General features: G+C 44.8%; 1 protein-coding gene across 2 annotated transcripts in view; it reads right to left on the reverse strand.

The window, feature by feature from the left end:
• The window catches only part of plxna2 (plexin A2), a 165,327-nt gene that overhangs the window by 142,671 nt on the left and 1,180 nt on the right, over positions 1-21,476 (reverse strand). The gene's annotated exons all lie outside the window — the stretch shown is intronic.

The raw sequence follows: 21,476 nt of genomic DNA on the forward strand, positions 1-21,476 counted from the left end.
GGCTGGAATAATCTGTGGCTGCGCCTTGAATTAACAAGCACCAGCAAGTCAAGATCGAAAAGGAGCGTCACACGCAGAGGCACAGATCATACCAGCTACTAAAGACACCGTGCTTCCGGGGCAGACTTTGATTTGGAGCCGATTCGGGATTCCCACTGAACCATACCTGCCCTTTCATAAATGCCCGCTCCAAAGCCATCTTGGGGGCCCTTCCCCTCCCCTCCCCCCTTCTGTGATCAACGGGTACGATACTCAGCTCAGACTTAAATATAGACCCTCAGGGAGCATATTGATCCGTGTGTCCATAAACACAGGTCCTAGGGCCCAGTCAAGCTGTTCTCAGCGTGTGTGGAGGCGGTGGTGTGGGAGGTGCTCTGTCCCAGGAGTAGTTTATTAGCGTGGTCGTAAAAGTGCCATTGCTTCCAACCCCCCCCCCCAAAAAAAAATAAAAAAAATAAAACGGCCAGTGCCAGACCCCCACCCTGACTTTCAGCTTCCTGCGAGCTGCCACGCTCCTTTGTTTGAGTTTGTACATGCTAGATGTGCAAAGTGGATCCCTTTGGTGGTATAATGAGCCTCCTGCTGAGCCAGCTTTTTTTTGCTCAAGCCCCACGGCCTTTAGGACTTAAGAGCTTTTTCTGAATCCCCGCCTCCCCCCTTCCCTTTAATTGTATGTGTATACAACATTTATCCCATCCATCTTTCCTTCCTCTCCTTATTATCCTCCCTTCTTTACCAGTTGTTAGAGGAAATATATGCATCGCCTCCCCATTTTAAGGCAACAGCTGCAGAGACAGAGAGTGACTGAATGCTGTAAAAAAAAAAAAATTAAATAAATAAAAAGCCTCCACAAAGGTGATCCTTTCATATTGCCTTTGGTAACAGAGGGAATAAAGTCTTTGTTTAAGGTGGTCGTCCACATCTTTGTGGCACTTGACAGAGACTTCTCTGTACTGTGCATCTGAGGAGCCGACTTGAAAAGAAAGAGGACAACACTGGGTGACCCTTGGTGCATTTCGGTTCAAAGCCATGTCTTTCTTTTGTTTATTAGGGGTTGGTATTACCAAGAGGGAAATTAACATATAAATGCAAACAGTAATGACTCATACTTAAACATAGTTACCTACTGACCTAGAAATAAGAGGAGAGCATGACTGTGTTGGCAGTGAGCAGAATTATGGGTGAGGTAGAGAGAAGGCAGTTTGTTCAGCTTCTAATTATAAGTAAAAGTCAGCTGCTTTGAAAATGAAGCCCCTGCAGCGTGAGAATTTTTTTTTTTTTTTGCCACAACTGCAATATGAGTACATTTCAACACACAATGAGTAGATGCTTGTTTGTGTCTGACAACAGCAAACACAACAAGTTAAGTCCTGGTTTTGAGGTAAGCTCAGTTTGCTGACGCATCCCAAATGTGGTGGTTGCAACGGAGGCAGAAGACGGACTGGAATGATGACAAACTGTCAGCTGCTTCTGTGTATTGCATCATATAAGAACAGAAAACGCCCCCCCCCCCCCAAAAAAAAAAAAACCCACTCAAAACATTGTGGTCATTGTGAGTGGATCTGACAATCTGTGGAAGGCAAAGAAAGAAGAGCATCACGTTAAGATAGACAGAGCAGCGACATTCCAGCACACACACAAGCTGTGATCATGGCTCAGAGAAAAGCTCTCCATTCATAATGAATAGTCAGCAACACAAAACCCTACACTGGCACACTCAGCCAGGCTGCTTCTGAGCGCTTGTTTAACAAACTGTTCCCACTGCCTGCCGGTCTGCTTGTGGGTTCCTTTGCTGCAATGCTGGCAACCCCCCCCCCCCCCCCCCCCCCCCCTCCAAAAAAAATAAAAACAAAACACTGGGCAACATACAAGGGCCATGCAAACTACAGTCCAAAAAGGGGGACTTGGGAAAAGGCGGTTGCTTTGTGTTGATTATCTCATGAAAAGATGCATAGGAGCGGCAGACGGAAAAGGCAAAATCCAGATGTGCGAAACGTGAAGAGATAAGCTATGCAAACCGTCAGTGTGTCTTGTGGACACAACAGCCTGAGGGCAGCGCAGCAGCCAGCAAACTGAATCAGGAAAGAGCAGGCTTTAGGAAGTGGCTTCTGGAGCACGAGCGGCTCTAAACCCCAGTCACCCTGGAATACGCAGCAGGTCTTCCTGTTATTGTGCCTTTCGACGGTTTTGTGTTCCTTTTCGTTCACACATACTAAGCTTCTTAACATGAGGGCCCAATTTGCTTGATCTCATAAAATCATATTTATAGCAATTGTATAGCTGATAATAAAGAACATTAACCAAAAGCCATTTACAGTGCTAAAGCCATTGTTGTCAGATACGAAAAAGGAAATGGAAGATCATAATTTCATGCCTTGGATTAATGCGTTATTTGCTGAATAATTAATGTAAAAGCGTGCAATTTTAATGCATAAATGAAAGTGACAAGCTACGAATCAAAGAGACAACTTGGAACGAAAATCAACAAACCAGCTAGTTGAGAAAAGTAAGAGGTTGAAAATGTTGGACACTGAGCGGCGAGCTGCTGAAATTGCCATCTTCTGAGAAAAAACACAAAGTTTAATCTTCCCTAAAGGAAGATACTCCTCTATAGGAGGCAATGAAAAAGCAATGAGCAGCAGAGGTTAGTCCATTAGTCTTCCCTCTTTGCTGCTATCAACAGCTGAGATAATGAGAGGACACACACATCTTGAGTAGTTGAGTTATATTTATACATTCTTTTGTCTCAATGTGAAATGGCTTTCTCTGCTCTGGTGCCAGCTCTATCTGTCAGCTTCCAAGAAAACTCAACGCATCTCGTCTGCATTCATCCATCCTTTCTAGCCGCCACCAGGAAATGGCACAGTAGCAAAGTGGAGGAATAAGCCCTGCAGTAAGCTGCTATCATTCACTCTGCCTGGTTTCCTGTGCTGTTGGTGACCACTGATTATCCCTAATATTTCCCAAATCCAATAAAGATATGTTGGCATTAGTGTCACAAAGACCTGCTCATAATAAGCTAACTGAAAGTCACCATTGTGTTTTTTTGTTTTTTCATAATGTGCGAAGCCTTTGTTGTTTTTATTGTTTTTTTTTACATGTGATGTGTGCCCATGCTGTGAGCTATGACTAGAAGCACCCTAATTTTCTTGGTGCATAGTAAATTAATGCAAACTTATCCACTATTAAGCTTGTGCTCCGAGGGCACTGTTTCATCGTAGCGTAGAACGGCGCTGTGTGTGCTGGTGACAGATATCCGTGCGTTTCCTCGTGTCTGAGTTCGGAGTCCTGTTGCGATGCATATAAAAGATGATTAAAACACCCCATGCGCACACACATGACATAGGAATAATGGAGCTGCTTATCCCTGAATGCAAACAATGGCACGTGTCCCTTCCTTCTAATCCAGACAGCCCTCCCTCTTCCCCGACTTCACACGCTTCAAACCCTCTTAGAGCCAAATCGCACACAGGCACTACGTCTAAAAGTCTGTGACATCCACACAGAGATTACAATGTTATTGTTATTCTGCTGATTTTTGTCTCCCCTCCCACAGCGACCCGCCTCCTCCGAGCACACGGTTCTGCTGCCATTCACCCCTCATGCTCTTTCACAAGCTCAGACAGGCAACACATCCGCACCTTCAATCAAAGGCCTGCTCACGTAAAGACAGGAGCTCGCAGACACACATCCAGCAGAGAGGCGCACATAAATTACCCTACTTTCCGCTGACACAACCAACAGTCTCCGTGCACTTTTACCACTAAATTGGAGCTTGAATCCTGAAGCGTGGTATCCCAGGCAGTCCCACTACACAGAGCTATGTGGTGGATGCCTCATCATCGCTGTCTGTCATCGTGGTGAAAGCAGCTTTCTATTAGGAGGTATTTCCATAAATCTAAATTGTAAAGGTGCCTCATTGAGAGAAGAGGGAATCCTCAATGGGCGAAGAAAACAAACACAGCAGGGTGTCACTCGAGGCCACAAAATAAGATAGCTCACCTCAGCTCACACACAGACTGCTAGTGAACCAGACTTTTTGATTGACAACATACACATTTTTTATCAAATCCGATGATCTTAAATATTCCTGAAGCATGCTGCCAGTGCGGTGCGATCCTGCCACTTTGAAAGCTAGTCGTGGCGTAACGCAAGCCTCACGCAGTGTAATGAAAGCCATGTGTGTAGCATGAAAGGTAAAGTACCTGTGGTGTGATTCATTCCAGTGGCTGAATCTGAAAATGAATTAAGTCCATATGAATGAATAAAAACGGGAGATGTACAGACACCCTACAGAAAATCCATCCTTTATCCTGCACTCTAAAAGAATTTTAAATGATGATGATACGTGGGAACGGCCACACAAGGTGCAGAATTTCAAGGCTGTGATCGTGTTAAATATAAGTTTAATATTTTGTATATCGAGGAGTGAGTAATGAATGAAATGTGGGAAAAAATGAATTCAACTGACCTGCTAAATTAAAGAACCGTAGAAAAACAGCTCTTTTCCAGACATGTATTCACCCTAAAAATATTCCGCTATGATTAATCTTTACATGATATTCCCACAAGAAAAGTGAAAACTGGAGCTGAAAGCACATTTAGATTGACTTCATCACTGAGAAAGTTCAGATGAGACCTTGAAGTCCACCCAACATCACTGTTTGCACCGAGTTAACAGGCGACAGAGCAATATCTGACATTTAGCATTAGAAGAAACATAACACAGACTCACTCAGGAGTTTGCAGAGGAACAAGGATTTCAGTATTGGCAACTAGAAGACGTGTCAATACGATTAAGTGGCGTTAGTGCGTCTAACTGGCGATAGCTAACATAGCGTTAGTGGTTGTGTGGATGCAAAGGGCTCTGAATCCCTTTTTCCAGGTTTAATGCATTTCTCATGTTTATTTCATTCATGATTTATCTTGTATTAGATTAAGAAAAAGTCATACTGACTAATTAACAAGGTGTTCAACTGAACTGAAGTTCAAAATTGAGTGTAACACATTTCATTTCTCATATGTGTTGTTGCTTCTTCCTGGCCAAACCTCGTGGCATGTTTAAGAGTTGCTGAAGCAGACAAATGGCTTTGGCGAGCTGGAGAACTTGGCTGGTGCACCAGGTAGCAGGTGCAAAGGACAGCTAGAGGGGCACTGGTCTGAGAGAGCAGGCAATTGTGCGTCCTGTGTGGACTGGAATGAAATGAGTGAACGGCTCAGTTCGTCTGGCCTCGGTGCGATCAGATTACATAAACTCTGGGTCATTAATGTGCTGCAGAGTTGAGCATGATGAGAGAGGACGAGCTATGGTGAGAGGTAGCCGAGCCAAGAAGATACAGATGACATTAACCCAAACAAGGGCAAGCCACAGCACGACCTGTGTGCTGTGGCTTGCACCGACATTAACATAGTGTGTCTGTTTGCTCTGGCTTCTGTTGTGTGTTTGCCTTCTTTATCAACAAACTCTCCCTGTAGAGGTGTTATCTGTCTGCAGCTGCACTCTGCTAAACAAAGCCTGGACTCTGACCTTTGCTGTGTAGTTACCCAATGAAAATGGACCAAACCTTCTGTCAAATAATAAATGGAAAATCCGCACTTGGGCGCATCACCAAAAAGCCCTGCAAGTGATCCAAAAAGTGTGAGATTAAGCACCGGCGTTCCGTAGAGTGAGTGTCTGCGATACGTTTCAGGTTTACAGAGGCAGATGAATGAAGAGCACATTAAAAATGGATTCCATTTCAGTAGCCACATATCACCCGAGCATTCATTTATTCCCCCCGCTCCCTGCTTCATAATTTGTTTCATCAGGATCAGGGTGGTGCTGAGAGCAAGGCTCAGTGGCCAAAGCAGCTACTGCTGGAGGGATTGAGAGAAGGGAGAAGGACGGGGAGGAAATGGGAAAAGGGTGAGGCGAGCAATAAAATACAGCAAGAGAGAAATTGAGATAAGGGAAGAGCAAGAGTGAGCGATGGTCTGTGAAAAAGAGTGAAGAGGACGAAAATGTTGGCACCACGAGAGAGAGAGAGAGAGAGACGGAAAGATAAAACAGCGAGTTAGGAAGGAAGCAAGCAAGGAAGGAAGGAAGGCAGGAAGGAGCCTCGCAGTCATTACTCCAGCTGGGTACCAAGCCGTTACAACTACAGTGGCAGCCACAACTCCGAAAGCTGGCATGGTAGCGTCAACTACTATCTGCAGCAAATTCACACAGGCTGGCTAGCACACTTCAGAGGGAGTGAAGGAATGGGAAGGGAGGGGGGCAAACATAAAGGAGAACAAGGAGAGGCGGAGACAAAAAGACAAAAAGAGGTGAACAAGAGATAGCACGGATATTTTAGTCCAAATGTATATTATATTACTCATTACACGATCAAGCACAGTATTTCTCTCAGTAGCCACAAGCCAAAATCCAGAATGGCTATGCAAGCACTACTTGGTCGGGGGAAGGGGAAGAGAAAGAAAAAGAAATTACGGGAATTCTGTCTGTCAAAGTAATCCCTTCAATTTCTGCTGCTACTGTTTCATCTGAGGACTGTATGATATAGCCTCTGTAATCACACACTGGCTGAGAGGATGAGGCTGCGCTGGCTTGGCTAACACCCAGGCATTGGAAACGCAGCAGGCGACACACTCCTTCTCCTGAGCTTCTCACATCAAACACACTGTAAAAGATCGCCATGAATTGCTGTGTGGATTAAAGAGGATAGGCAAAGACAGGGGGAGGTAGTTTGTGCTGTGTTGTTTTCGAGCGCGTCGACAAACGGTGCAATTCCCACAGACAGACCACGTCTGTGATGTAACTAAGAATAGGACCTGTGATGTAATATGCACATATAACCGTGGATGCTCGCTGCGCCAGCTGCAGCTCTATCAGGGCTAAAATCAATTATCTGTCAATGCAATTATCATGGCGGTAGAGTATGTGTGATCACTATTCCCACACTGCTCTGACTCCTGGGCCTGCTCGCCCTCAACGTGGCGTACGGCAAAAAAAACAAAAAACAAAAAACGACACACTAAGAGGAGCATCATTTTTCATTTTTCAGTTTCCTTCTTCTCAGTGCACTGATAAGGCCGAGGCCATTTGTCATTGGCTCATCTCGGCCGTCACATGTCTGACTGATGTCTACAGCCACAAGTTGGGAGCGTGTGTGCGTCTCCGTCGGCGTGCACGTGGCCAATTTAATCCGTGACGCTCAACCAGGACAGTTTTCTCTGGGACTCTCACAACTCGGTTAATGATGTTTACAGCCAGCCAGGCTCCTTTGGTGGCATTTTGACAAACAGCGAAGACTGCACAAACAAACAGATGTGAAATGTTTCCTGCTGTCACGTAGGAGAGGCTCGGAAATATAGCTGTCAGCGTGTCTACGACTTGGTCTTCCACTACAAGTGCAGTTCACACTCCACCCAAATCCATCCTGCTCAGTGTCTGCAGTGGCTCCAGACACACACACACACACACTCATGGGGGAGTTTATCTCACACTCATGACTGTGATTTATGGCGGTAGAAGAACTTGTGAGGAGTTTAAGCGCCTAACCTCGTTGACCTGCTCCTCTTCCCTTCAGATTGAGTGCAACAGTATAAACACCATGCCCTGTCCTCACATTGTCTGTCTCTCTGTCTTCTCACCAAACTCAATTAAGGCTGGGAAAAAAAACAGGGGCAGAGTCTGACTTTAGCCAGATAGCTTCTGTGAAATAAAAGCAAAGGAAAGGCTTCATGAGAAACAGTGAAGAAAGAACGGGCTATTTGTGACGTCAGCGCAGATCACAGCTGCTCTGAAAGACCTCGGACGTGAACCTTAAATGATCTGAGATGAACTGAATAAATCATTTCATTAATTATAAATAATCCAGACATCTCTACAATAATGCAAGGCAGTAAATTTCAGTTAAATAGACAGTGGCATTGTTGTGTCATGTAAACTTTTACTGGGGAGGAAGGAAGTCTTAACCATAATGGGGCCTGCCTCTCCAGCCGCTGTCTGAGTCCCACTGAGGTCTACTTTCAGGCTTTTTCCCTGGAAGGACGCATAACATGCATTAACAAACACACTGCGTTTGGTTCAGGCTCTCTCCTGCTCCCTCAGTCTTGCTCCACCTCAGCACGGTAGAGGCCACTCTAATTTCATCAGATGTGATAAAACACCATAGAATCAAGTCTGCGGCTGGTTACTTAGCCCAATCTCCCTTTGGATGAGAGGCAATAACAGCATGTGGCAAGGAAATTGGGTGCTTACTCACACAGAGGGATACATGCCTCGCAAGCAAAGTGCAGTATTTCCTCTGAAGACTGGACAAGAAAACAAAACGATGGAATTCAACTCGCCGTCTTTGTGTGCACACCAGACTTTATAGTCCTTTTAAAGTGTAGCAGGGGGCTGGACAGCGTATGGCACAGTTGTAGGGAAATTATAAGCAGCCTATAAATTATAATATACACAAATTGGGACTTTTAATGAAAGTTTTTGTAAGTTTCCTGCAATGCTTACATTCCTAGCCTGGAGCAGGTGGTGGTGAATGTCCCTTAATGTGCACGTCGGCCTTTAAGAAGAGGCACTGGTCAGTGCTCCTGGGGCGTAAAAGAGCTAATTCTGATGCTGACGTTGCATCTTTTCTCCTCAACTGGCAAGGAAACAGATGTTAACGCTGACAGTGGACATGTAGCAACAGCAAAAAATACAGATAATATATACACACATATAGAATATGAAAAGATCCTTTAAATAATATAATGAAATTATTTAAAAATAAATTGAGTAAATCATTGGTTATTGGTTCACTGCGCTCTAAAAACTACTTGGCCTGGCCAACTTGCTGGAACACATAAAACTCCAGTAATTGTTTAAATCTAACGAGTATGGAAGTTCAGTTATAAAACTGCTGTCATAAACCACAGCTCAGGGAAAAGCTTACACTCCATTTGTATGCAAGTCTAACCAGGACTAGCAAGGAATATGAATTATAAAACAGTAGTGAGTGCTGCAGTAAGCATTAGTTCAGCCTTGCGCTTGCTGGGTGTATAAAAATCCACCTGATCGTCCTCCGGAGTGCAGCAGCTGCTGACAGGCGATGCCAGGACAGGACTAAACTCAGAGAGCGAGCGGCCTGGCTGAGTGAGTGACTTGCTGGATCAGTGCTGAAGCTCACATGCATGCCTTCCGGCTTGTTCCGTGTGAACCTCGTACAGGATGCAGTGCTGGCTGGGATACGGTGGAAAATCAGCGCTGGCTGACTTCCTGTAAGTTAGTGTAGTGTAGAGCAGACTATCGCAGCAAGCACTTTCTATTAAAATAGCACTGTGAAGTTTTCTGAAAAGTGTTAGAAAACTTTGCCAAACAACTGTAATGTGCTTAAATTACAAAACTGTGCAAGTGTCAAGAATTTGACAACGGTGGCTGAAATGACCCGCTTTTCTTTTTTTTTTTCTTGTTTTCAGAAAAAGAAAAAAGGGGGGGGCAAGTTCTTAAATTCAGCAAATTCAGAAAGGCTGGTGTTCATGGCAGTGGCATACAGCATGTGCCCTGGAGTGCAGGCACACACAAAATACTATGAAGCAAATTTATTACACATGTGGCACAACTACTTCCCCGCCTGCTTACGGCAAAATGGGTCGGGAGGTGGGAGGATGAAATGTCACAGTGACCTAGAAGGCGTAAAATGAAAAATAGGATGTTGGCAAGAGTAATAGCAATGAATGGTGTTATTCGATATGGCGGTGAAGGTTTGGCATTGTGCTGTACAACACGCAAGAGGGGCAGCCCGGCAGCATAGTGGTTAGCACTGTGCCGGGTTCAGTTCCCGGCGTGGTGCTTTTCTGTGTGTGCCTGCGCGGGTTTCCTCCCACCGTCCAAAAACATCCAAAGACATGTTTGGGTTCATTGGTGAGTCTACATTGTCTGTAGGTCTGAGCGTGAGTGTGAGTGGTTGTTGGGCTCTGTCTGTCTCTGTGTGTTGGCCCTGTGATGGACTGGTGACCTGTCCAGGGTGACCTCGCACACGCCCAGCGTGGGCTGGGATTGGCTCCAGCACCCCCTGCAACCAAACGGATAAGCAGTTGAAGATGAATGAATGAACACGCAAAAGATGGGAGGCAGTACAAATGTTGTTGTGCACCGGATCAGAAGGGGCAAGAGGTCTGATACTCATTACATACACAGTCACAGGAAGGGGAAAGAGAAACAGCACTGTGGACTTCAAGGGATTATATTCTGCGCCCCCCCCCCTCCCCCTTTCTCTTCTGCTTCTCTTGTAGACGTTACACCTGCAGGAACCCGGGATAGGTGATCCATGGAGAGTCAAGCAGCCTGAAATGAGACCGATGTGACTGAGGCACACATGTAGGATGCTTACATTGATACTGTCAGAGCCACTCTGTGTCTGCCAGCGCTGTATGAAGAGCTACTGCGGTCCCTCCACTACATCACTGAACCTGGGAATAAGTGCCTCACACTCATTTTCACAGGCCAGAGGCTCCAGAGTCTGTCCCCTGCTCTGCTGTAGATACAACACACAGATAGTCAGGCCATCCATATTCTTCAGACTGACACAGGAGACCATCTTTTATACGTGGCCACTGAGCCCCACATTGTCCATCTGAATTGTTCTTGTTCTACATCTTGATAGAGTCACCCGGCGGAGAAGCTGGGATATCTGCAAAGCGTGTCATAGATGTAATCACGCACACTTGCATGCGCATAAGTAAGTCTTTGGGGGTGGGAGGGGGGGGTGGCACAGACACTGAGAGCAGAAACTGCCAAAATCCAGCTGGAGTGTACAAGCAGACTGTAATTCTTCGACCGCTTTGACTGCACCATGCAAAACATCGGGGGGAGAGAAATACATGTATAAAGGGCTTAAGTGTAACAGCTCTCCAGAGGAGGATCCTATCCATGGGCCTTAGTCACCAGATCACATTTATAAGCACAGCCTCTCATTCACTCTCCCTTTCTTTCTCTTGTGTAGCTGAATGCAGCAGTTGCTTTCCGAGCATTGAGTTTGATCAAAGACTAATCTCTCTGCTGGTACGATGATTAAAATTAGCATCCTTTTTCATTGTTCAGGAAGTAAGTCAGACTGGGAAAAGATCCCACAGTGCAAAAAGAGGGAGAGACAAAAAGAGAGAGGTGAAAGAAAGAGCAAGAAATAAAAGAGTGGGGGGGGGGCAACATTCAGAGAAAAAGGAGGGCAGTAGAGAACATGAACAGAAAATAAAGAGCATTCCCATGCTCGGTCAGTGCACCTCATGCCAAATCCTGGCCATCTGAATCCCTCTCTGGAAGTTTTCACCTCACATTAACTCTTTCCTCCGACCGCACACGAAGATGATGAAGAAGCGGAGGGAAGGACGCTGCGGTTTGACTGCTTTAAAAGCGATCATACTTGGCCGCGGGTTTAGTGAGGCAGTAAAATGAGGCTTTCAGCAGGCGAGCCAGCTCCTCTCCATCCAATTGAGAGATGTAACTGAAACCTCTCCATGTTAAGTATGCTGCGGCAGAGGATATGATGAAATTGATGCCCACATTAGAGTCAGCATAAACACAGCAGTGGGCAGCCCTGAGAATGTCCTTCTATTCCCACATTTTGTCATTTCTCAGTTTGGAGGGTGGGGGGGGTGGTGCAAAACACAGGGTAGGGGATTCAGCAGTTGCCCCTTTTTAGCCAAACAAAACAGTGACTGCTCCCGCTCGCCATAACGCATCAGCAGCAGCGAAAACATATAATCATACTCCACCGAAGATTAAAAAAAAAAAACTAACTGCAATAAAAGGAAAGAGAAAAACGATTAAAATTGACTACTTGCTACCTCTGAGAAAATGTAATGAAGGGTAAAAAAGCCCCTTTCAGCATTTCATCGGTAACATAAACAGGAACAGCTGGGGCAAAGTAACATGCTGAAGTGGACTAATTAGGACACTTGGTGGTAGGTTCACCGCTGGTTCACTTTGACTGGGCCCGGCTCAGCGTCAACGAGAGAGTTTTCCCATTAGTCTGGAGTATTACGCTCACACATCTTAGCCCATACATCGCATCTTGTGAGATTGCCAGTCAGTCGATGTTTTCCCAAGCCCTCTGTTTTCTTTAAAGCGGCACAAACGGTGCCACTTCGTCGTACGCCTCTGCCCGGAACACAGTCCCCTTGACCTCTACAAAAACATTTCTGCCTTCCTATTCCGTCCCTCCCTTCCAGCTTCCTCTTCTCTTCCTGTCTGACTCAGTGTCACAAGGAAAAAAAAAAATCCCACACCTCCTTGTTTTCTTCCTCTGTTTTGCACCAAAGGCTGGACACGGCTGGATCCTAGTGCATTGTTACAGTACGGTCCTAGGTGCTGCGAGTGCTAATAGGACTGACCCCTGACCTCCGTGATCGAGGTATGAGGCGGTCATCACCGTCTCGCTGTGGTGAATTATCAACCGGAGAAATACTGGGGAAGACTCCTCTGGGCTTTGCTGAGTGTTTCCCTTAAATTAAGTCACACATCTAAGCCACTAATGCACTTTAGACAGTGCAGATATTCAGCAGCTCCATTTCTTTTCATTTAAAGGCCCTATATTATATGAAGAGAGATTTCCATGTCTTCTTTTTATTATTATAAAGTAGGTCTAGGCTCTATATTAACACTGTGAAAGTATCCAAGTGCTCAGTCCACAGAGAAATTCACACAGCCAGGAAGTCAGAAGAGAGTCTGAAAGAGTCTGAGAACGAGCCGTTGGGACATCTGTAACTTTGTGATGTCATTGCCCTCAGCCATTTGCCCGAGCCCCGCCGACCTACACCCGCCATGCAAGCGTGCTGGATTTGGTCTCTTTGAGTGCTTACCTAAAATCTCCTATATTCTTATTTGATCAGTCACAAAACAGTCGGCCAATCAGGAGAAGACGCTCTTTTTCTGATTGGCTCACCAAACTGTTGTTACTACAGCACTAACGAGAAGCCCGAGAAGGTTTATTTTTTGGTGAGGGGGGGGCGTCCTTCAAAATTTGAATTAAATATATAGAAAATAAAATGAAATATTGACCAACCATCACAAGCAGCTGTGTTTGAAAGGAGTCCTCTTTAACTCCGCTACGTGGAGTTTACCTAAAATAATCCAACAATGACTCCTGAAGTAAAATCCCTCCAGTTCTCGCTCTGTCTACACTTGAATTCTCTTTTCTTTGTGCGTGTCGTGCAGAGGGAGGTGGGGTTGTTTACCTTGACATAGAAGCTACTGTACATGTTCTCAGGGAGACACAAAGGCAGACACACTACATTTCAGCTTTAAAGAGCCGAAGCCATTGACGCTACTAACGCTTTGAGCAACACAACCCATAAATACTGTAGCCTTGGTAAAATAAACAAAGGCAAGGTGTCCTTTATCAGCTTTGTCAATGTCTGTAAAGAAGGAATCCAAGAGGGGTTTACATTGGGGTGAAAAGTTGTGTGTGTGTGTGTGTGTGTGTGTGTGTGTGTGTGTGTGTGTGTGTGCTCAGATGAGTAAGAATTTGATTATGTGCAGCAGTCTGGACCTATTCAACAGTGACGTGTTGCCCGGCAGCCCCTTTCTCCTTAAAAAGTAAAACTATTTTCTACTTTTCTTTTTATTTTGTCACAGCAGAATGTGGGCTAAGATCCCAAAAAGCAGGTGAATGCAAAAATATGCTGACATTCTCCAGCGTCTGAGCCACATGCCAGTCCCCTCTGGCATCCTTTCACCCAGCTGACTCTCACCGGTTCGCACTCTTCCATAAGATAGCAGAAGAAAAAACCAAAGACTAAACCAATGAATGTCGTCCTCAAAAAGAAAAGACTGAATGTGTAACCAAAACGCCTCTGCGGTGATATTGAGAACATTTGTGAATAAAAAAATTCATTAAAGACCTTGAAACGCTGCAAAAACAAATTGTTTATATTCGACATTTTGTTCAGGGGAAAAAAAAAGGCCTGAAACATTGTGCGTGCTTTGTAAGAAATGCTAATTCACCTCACCTATTCACCCCTTGTCAGGTTGAACATGTTCTCTGTGAAATGTGGGGGAGGGCTTGTGGCGGAAAAGGCAATGAGGCTTGTGCAAAATACTTAACAGTAAACATTGTACCTACAAGCTCAGAGATGCTTTCTGAAAAAAAAAAAATAATTTATTAATTGCCAACTTTTATCGTTTTTCTATGTGAGACACACGAGGAGGTTGTGGAGGTTGTAGCGGCAGCAGCATCAAGTCTGCTTTGAATGCACCTTCTCTGTCGATCAGATGGCTAACACCATTAGCTTCTGCGGTGTAAATCCCTAACTGGTGCAGATTAAGACAAGTAAGGATGCTCAATCATCGCTTTCAAGCGCAAACCTGCCCAGCGCCCTTTCTCCCTCCCTCCGCTCGCTTCTCTTCCTCCTTCTGTTGTTCAGCAGGCAAATGCAGCACAGCAGTCATATTTAATCAGCATCTTCACGGAAGTCCTTCTGCTGCGAAATAAGCTTTGCTGTCAGACTCCCGAATAACTGACTTAGATTCACAATTCATTTGCTTTAAACTGCACAGGAAAGACAACGCTTCTGACCAACATTGCAGCTGATGTGTGAAGATGTGGTGATTTTTTATGACTGTGTTTTTTGAATGGCAATGATATCACGTCATGTCGCTGTAGTCTATGCTAATCATTTTCTTTGTATCTATTGCGGGTTACATGAAGATGTCGCTGTCATGTTTCACATTTCATTGGTATCGACGGAGGCAGGATAATGTTCCTCGTCTGGGCGAGCTCCCACTGGGTGCATGCTGTGTTTCCCTTTGATAGCGAGTTGCACTAGGAAGTAAAAGCAATGGAACAACATCTAACTTCCCCTACGATAGAGTAATCTTGATAACATTTGGTTGGCAGGAACAAATAGCAGCCAGCCGACAAGCACACAGCTGCTGTAGCTTGTTTTAGTTTGTACAGCGTGATTCACAATGGCCATTTTATTGATATCATTTGATATGACAGGCTCCCAGAAATGCATCCAAGGGAAAAAACAGAATTCATTGTTCTTCAGTATCCCACAAATTCCTCTGCTCGTGGTGTACAAAGCTGTAATCTTAAAGGTCAAGCTGCAGAAAAATCAGCCGCAAAAGCAGTCACATTCATAAAGTGTTATTAATGGTTTAGCCCCAAGTTTAGCAGGAAAGTGACTGGACATCCTCAGCCATGACTTTGTGCGGGATTTATAACAATCTGCCTCCCTTTTTAAGTACCTTTCATCCCCTTTCTCCCACTGCCTTCAGCGTGTGGATCAGAGTCGTGGCTTCATGCATAAACATAACTGTTATCCCAGGGGAGAAGCCATTTCCCCTGGCCTGGACACGATAAATCACCTTGGGCCAAAGTAAAGAGTCTGGAGGTGCAGGAATGGCGGCGGCGGCAGCTTTAGTCCAACTTTTTTTTCCAGTATAAATCCAAGATGCTTCCTTCTTAGTGACTTTACAACCTGACCAAGCATGAAGCATTAAAAAACATGAACCTACTATGGTTTTACATCACATATGCATTTTTTTTTTCCCATACTGGAATCATTCAGTGTCATTGCCTTTATGCTTGTATCACTATTGTAGGGAAATACATATTCTGCGTTTCGAAGACGTGGGAGTTTCAAGGTCTTTCATCATCGATTTAGCAGAATTTACTTTGGTCTGCAAGAGTGGAAAAAGTTTCTCAAGGGGTCGTGTGTCTGCGTGTAGGAGGGAAGGAGACTGATGATGAAGGGGGATGACTTTTACAGACAGGTTGGTTTTTTTTTGTTGCTATCTCACTCAGGAATGACTCTGGAAGGCCATATTTCCACTTTTCTTTTCATCTCTGCCAAAAAGGATGAGGACGAGGCTCCCGCCTCACACCGAGAGGAGCTCTTCACCTAGATAAGGCCACGGCTGACTGCAAAATAGTAACAAAGACAAGAAAATATGGGCACAGGTATATACATGTCCCTCAGCCTTGAAGCACAAGAGAATTTGAGTGTTTTCTTCCTGCAATTCTTGCAGGAAGATAATTCAATACAAAAAGCATATGGAGAATAAGCCTTAATGTGAAAACGGTGACCTGCTTGATTTCACAATTCCTGGGCAAATAAATCAGTTACTTTGAAATGGCAGATAGAGGCGCCTTTGAGTTGAAAGAGGTGCCGGTTGTAATCGCGCTACTGTGTGTATAGTAGAGGGACAAAGCTGATGTTGGCCAGGCTCCCCTCTGGCACATGAGCAGACTAGACAAGCAATGTCTGCACCCCTTTTCCTGCAGTAACCATGGCGACAATGGCAGGCAGAGGCATCCTGATCACCAGGGGGCAGTGTGGGCAGCACAGCATTGTGTTGTCCTCCCTTGTCTACCCTGGTGCCTCATCTTTCACACACAAACACAAACAACAAAACGCACACACAGACACAGAGACACATGTGCCACACAGTCACACAAAAATAAATTAAAATGGACACACACACACACACAATTCCAGCCAAGCACAAATTACACACACTCACTACACATACATACACTGTCATCTGCTCCTGACAGCTGCCCCATGGCGTCTTACACAAACCCCCCTCCCACACTCTCTCTCTCTCTCTCTCTCTCTCTCTCTGTCTCTCTCTCCTTTTTGTTGCTCACTTATTGTCAAGTTTGCACCAAACAAAAAGACACATCATCCCATGACACCAGCTAATTGATTATTGATGGTGCCGGGCTAAACTGACTTATATTCAAATGGATGTGAAAAGAGAAAATGGTAGAGACAAAGCATTCGGTGCCTTTCATGAAAATTAACTAAATCGTTGCATTTGTATGTAAAGCTTGAGGTTTTTCTCCCCTTCCCTTATTTTCATGCTGTTGTTGCTTTGATAAGCTTCTCTTGCTGTACTGGGTAGCCTTGGGAGCAGATTCAGGGCTAAGGCAACCGAGGGAAGGACGGGTGGGGGTGGGGGGGGTAACACAGGTAATATTCTGGAAACAAGCAACCAGCTGACAGTGTCTGCTGGATAAGAAAAAAAAAATCATAACCTCATGACCTCATAGCTTGCTGGGGTGACAGTCTCCGACTTCCAACCAGCATGAAGATCAGTGACAAACAAACAGCCAGGCTTGTTATTCTGCAGGCCCCGGTGCCTGGATTGCTGCCCTTATCGCTGGTATCGCGTAATTTTTTTTACACGTGGTAAAATATAGGACGGCTTCTGACAGCGGAAGATCAGATAAAGAGTGAGAGCGCTTGGGCAGGGGAATGTGGAGATGGGTCTGAATGCCAAAGCAGGCTGTTATGTGAGGCAGGGAGACTGATGATTGTGGCGGGCGGATTCAGGCACTAAAGAATGGCAGAGGCGAGGGATCCTGTCCCATAGAAATGCGTCATGAAGGCAGTTCCATTAACATCTTAATAAAGGTTTCCCCGGCCCTAGAGAGACCTTGTGAGCAGACTGCCTTCTCCACTCAAGGAGGGGCCCAAAGCCGATCTTGCAGCATGTCAACTAGAGAACGTTTAAGTTCTGCCAATATTGCATTGTGAGGGTGTTAGGCTTCCCAAAGGAGCAGCCTAAAATGCCCAGCCACAAACATGCTCCACTAAATTCCTTTATTCCCCTTTCCCTCTACTTTCATTTACTGTCCATTTCTCCATCTGTTGGATTTAGTGGCCCTACAAAAGGCTTTGTTTCTGCAAGCTGGCAAGCCTTTGGGACAGAAGAGTGCACACTGGGGTTCATTGCTAACTTGCTGCCATCAATAGAGAGAGCAGGATCTGAACTGGCCAGAGTTGTGCCTGGCAGAGGGACGACTGTTAACCGTTCCCGGTCCTTCTGATGAAATTGGCTAGAGCCTTTCAAAAAAAAAAAAAAAAAAAAAAAGGGAAGCGAGAGAGATGTGGAAAGCCAAAAAAAAACAAAAAAACTAAACCAAACAAACCAAAAACCCGACACAGTCCAGTAAAGCATCACTGTAAATAAGGTGGATTTTCTTTCTTTCAAGTACTTGCTGCTTTAAAGAAAAGAAAAAACTCGTGAAAAATGAAATGCAAAGCACTGGCATTGATTTTTTCACTCTGTGCTATGTGTTGCTCATACTGGGCAAGCTGCTACTTAACAATGTCGTGGCCTGTAGTCATCAATTTAAAATGGTTTCAACAATTCAATAAGTCACTGAAGGCTACATGCACAGCTACTCAAGATGATGAAAACAGCTGCGGCAGCATCACTAGACCATTAAATGTGGCCCTGCGCTATTTTCCAACATCTCCCATTGTGTGGGAATTACCAAAGAGCATCTAAAGATAAGGATGCATCGTTATATTTGAAAGAGTATCTTTGTGAGGAGATATTCAAAACTGTGTTTTACTACTTGAGCTTTGAAATGCACCAATCGCATAACCTAATGCATTTTGATTCCAACTTCCTGGACAAAATAAATGAAAAAAATATCCATTTGTCATTAAAGAGAACTCTATCACTTCATCAGTTCTGAAATGGAGAGAGTCTGAAAATCAATTTGCTCTGCCTTCTAACATAAGCCGTGCTCTATCACGCTGGAACACTGAGGAAGCGCTTCATATCAGTTCCCCATTTTAGCCTGATACCTGTCGCTGCATCAGGGTATCGCAGTCACTGCAGCAAACTTTCGTGTCATCTTGTACCAAATGCAGCTCCTCCGCTCCTGAAGTAAGATATCAGGATCTGCATCCCAACAACAGCTTCAATGAGTGTTTGTTAGAATAATCGTGGCCTACAGAGACCATCTCAGCCACAGAATGGGGCGCTCGAGGAGTCGGGGACAGGCAGAAAAACGTGTCTTGTCTACAATCACCCAGAGAAGGGAAGATCTAAATGTAAAGCTGCCTGCTTTTTAGATTGAGAGATGCTTGTATTCTTTCTAATTTTCACCGACGCCAGATCCTCCTCAGACTAAACGTTCTCCCTGGCTGCACTCCACTTGATCAATGTCACCACAGATCCAGATCTCCCTGATGTCAATCCTCAAACGGAGGCGCTTGCCATTAAACGCATATCCTGGGCAAACATGCACATAACAAGGCTGAGGGGAGTGAAGTGTGTGCGTGGGTCAAGGGGATTGAGATCTCTGTTGTGACAGCTGGACAGTTGAGAGGTTCAGATAAACAGCCCACAGTGAAGGGAAGATGGGAGCCCAATTACATTAAGACAAATACTCAATATTTGCACACTCCAGCAGAGAGGGAGAAGGAGGACCTATATCTGTGGGCGAATGCGCAAGCCAAGTCACAAGAGCGCCATTATCCATGCGCTCATGTGATTTTTATGTGTGTGTGCAAGCAAAAGACAGTTGGGATGGTGGTGGAGAGGGGGGATACAAGGGTAGCAGTAAAGGAGGCGGGGAAGGGGGGGGGGGTTCAAGAATACACAGCCGCCGAGTGCATTTGCAGCATTCACTCATTAGGAAATAGGTCAAGGATTCTGCCTGCATGCGTAGCAACTTGTCAAAATCTCTCAAGCTAAACTGTGGTGAGACTGGCTGCCTTAAGGGGGGAGTCCGAAGGGAAGGTGGTGGAGATATTGGGGGGGGCGCAGTCTGAAGGAGAGCAAGCAGTGCACTGTGTGAATGCTGGTGGTGACACAGCACGGACATTTACCCCCCCAACCAAAAAAAAGAAAGAAAAAGAAAAAGGAAAAGCAGCTCATTCAGAAGCAAATCATGCAGTTAGAACTAAAAATAAAAATCTTCAGCCTGTAGTGTCAACAGAAGGATTGTATGATCTCATTGTGGGCCGAACATTAGCTCTCTGTTCTTCATCGACAGAGGACGCTCTTGTGCCATCAGCAGAGTTTATCGCAGATACTGACAGTTACTGATTATATCTGCTCCCAAAGTCCAGACAAAAGACGCTCACTCAAAAGACTCATTTCCGAACAGCCCGCTCGAAGAAATCTATATATCGTATTTAAGGCCAGGTGATTATTAAAGAACACAACACCTGAATGTCCTCCCCCAGGGGAAATGCAGAAGTTGCAAACAGACTTATGCAAATGGAGTTCCATAAGAGGCAAAGTGCAGAACACCTCGCTGTCCCACACAGCTGCACCGTGAAGCCAATCAAAATATTACAGTCCCCCACAGAGAGGTGAAGTGGAGCTGCACAGAAACGACTGCTACTCCACAAAGATCCATCCAAGTTTGTCCAGTCGAAGCAATTTCTCTCCGGCTCCGTGAGGTTAACCTTATTGATTGGATGAGCGTGTGATGTTGTGGTTCTCCAGGAAAAAAAAAAAAAAAAGGCCTTCAAAAGGCATCACTTGAAAGTGATTCATTGAGCAGAATTCTTAACAGCTTTGCTCATATCCTCCATTATTTAAAAAAAAAAAGAACAAACTGACTGTGATCCGCTGCTTTTAGAAGTAACTGAGGCGATCAACAACAGCTTTGGAGATATTTTTAACAACAGCTCTCTCCTATGATTTTGTCTTCAAAAGAAATAAGTTGGCAGCAATAAACTTGAGTCCTATAAGGTTAATATGAGTTCACAGATCAAAAAAAAAAAAAAAAGAGCCAAAGCAGAAACCAACACAACTGGTTTCAACACAACACAACAGCTGCTGGTCAGAGTGTCTGATTGCTCCGTGGTAAGCAGCACAATATTAGTTTGTGTTATTTGTTTTCCACTGAGTAGGAGTTAATTAGGTGAACATAATCAGCATGTAATAATCAAACCAACGCTGAGCTCTGGTTTGTTCTTCCAAAGGCAGCTATTTCTGCCCTGGCTGCTTCGGGGTCTAACTGCTGGTTCACTTTGAGATGAATATTAAAATAATGATGTGAGTGGGTCACACTTCTCACACACACACACACACACACACAAAAGTGTTTTCACCAAGAATGAGTGGGTTTTGATTGCACAATCGGTGGGATTAATATGCCACCCTTCAGCCATGGCAGATGTAAGTCATTTTCATGCAAATTTAAAGCAATTTCCTATTTAAGACAACATTTATTTTCTTTAGAGTCATTGTCACAGGCGCTTGTCGGACCGCTGGCAGCCTGACAGAGAATGAAGATTTGTTGGTGCATCTGCTGAATTGGACAGATGAGGTCTATAGTCGATCTGGAATCCTAAAGAGATGCTAGTTGGCAACAAAATCTAAAGACCTTGTTTGTTTGTTTTACTTCTGTAACTTTTTCTTTCAATTTGGGTTTTTGGTTCACCACTTGAGGAGAACAAATCTGACAATGTATCACATCTATAGAGGACGTGAACTAGATCAGTGACCTTGTGAAAGTACTTCAGTTGGTCTATTTTAGTGAACACAAAGAAAGTGAAGCATTTCGCTGTGAATCAGCTCCGACAACGGACTCGAGGTTCACTTGTTGCAGTGCATCCTGCAAATGACTAATACGCAGCGTGGTGCTCTTCACATATACGGCTGTGCAAGTTTGAACTCACATTCAAGGTCAGCTAATCAACATGATCTGACAAGTCTGGCAGCATCAGGATATAAAAGACTCCAAAGACTT

This window comes from Echeneis naucrates, chromosome 7 (genome assembly GCF_900963305.1).
Source record: "Echeneis naucrates chromosome 7, fEcheNa1.1, whole genome shotgun sequence".
NCBI classification, from domain to species: Eukaryota; Metazoa; Chordata; class Actinopteri; order Carangiformes; family Echeneidae; genus Echeneis; species Echeneis naucrates.